General features: G+C 48.3%; 1 protein-coding gene across 2 annotated transcripts in view; it reads left to right on the forward strand.

Moving 5' to 3' along the window:
- The window catches only part of REPS2 (RALBP1 associated Eps domain containing 2), a 226,047-nt gene that overhangs the window by 43,634 nt on the left and 181,130 nt on the right, over positions 1-1,283 (forward strand). The gene's annotated exons all lie outside the window — the stretch shown is intronic.

Consider the following 1,283-nt stretch of genomic DNA (forward strand, 5'->3'; position numbering starts at 1 on the left):
ACTTGTGCATGCTTCGCAAAGTTCTCGTGTTGTGTTTTTCAGCTCCATCAATTCACTTATATTCCTTTCTAATTTGTCCATTCTCGTTAGCATTTCGTCAAATCTTTTTTCAAGGTTCTTAGTTTCTTTGCATTGGGGTAGAACATGTTCTTTTAGTTCACAGAAGTTTTTTACTACCCACCTTCTGAAGTCTTACTCTGTCATTTCATCACATTTGTTCTCCATCCAACCTTGTTCCCTTGTTGGTGAGGAGTTGTGATCACTTGTAGGAGGAGAGGTGTTCTGGTTTCAGGTGTTTTCATCCTTTTTGTGCTGGTTTCTTCTCATCTTTATGGATTTATCTACCTGTCATCTTTGAAGTTGCTTACTTTCAGATTGGGTCTCTGAGTGGACGTTCTGTTTGTTGAAGATGAAGTTATTTCTGTTTCTTAGTTTTCTTTCTAACAGTCTGTTCCCTCTGCTGTAAGACTGCTGAGGTCCACTCTAGGCCCTGCTTGCCTGGGGATTGCCTGCAGCAGCTGCAGAACAGTAAGGGTTGCTACCAGTTTCTTCTTCTGCTATCTTTGTCCCAGAAGGATACCTGCCAAATGTCAGTCTGATCTCTCCTTTATGAGGTGACTCTTTGGATATACAGGGGTCTGGGAGCTGCTTGAGGAGACAGTCTGTCCTTTATAGGAGCTCAAGTGCTGAGTGGTGAGCTCCGTTGTTCATTCAGAGCTGCTGGGCAGGTACGTTTAGGTCTGATGCAGCAGAACTCATAAACTGCTTTTTGTTCCCAGGTATTCTGTCCCAGGGAGTTTGGGCTTTATTTATGAGTTTCTGCTTTGCTGCTGCCTTTTTTCTTTTCAGGACTGCCCTGCCCAGCAAGGAGGCAGCCTGGTCACTGTCTGCCTGTAGAGGCTTTGCTGAGCTGCTGTGGGCTCCGCCCAGCTGCCGTGTGAACTTCCCTGCAGTGTTGTTTATACGGGTGTAGTTAGAACTGCCTTGGCAATGGTGGCCCGCCTCTGTATTGGCTGACTGTCTCTGTAATGGCAGGTTGCCTTGGCAATGGCGGGTTGCCTTGGCAACAGCAGGCAGCCTCAGCAATGGTGGGTTGCCTTGGCAACGGCAGGCTGCCTCAGCAATGGCGGACTACCTCCGTAGTGGTAGAGTGTCTCTGTAGTGGTGGACGCCCCTCCCCCACAGAGCTGGACCACCCTGGGTTCAGCTGCGCTTGCTGTGAAACTCTCAATCCAGAGAGTTTCTGATTGCTGTTCTTTTGTTGGGGTGGGACCAGCCGAGCC

This window comes from Cebus imitator, unplaced genomic scaffold (genome assembly GCF_001604975.1).
Source record: "Cebus imitator isolate Cc_AM_T3 unplaced genomic scaffold, Cebus_imitator-1.0 Scaffold103, whole genome shotgun sequence".
NCBI lineage: Eukaryota > Metazoa > Chordata > Mammalia > Primates > Cebidae > Cebus > Cebus imitator.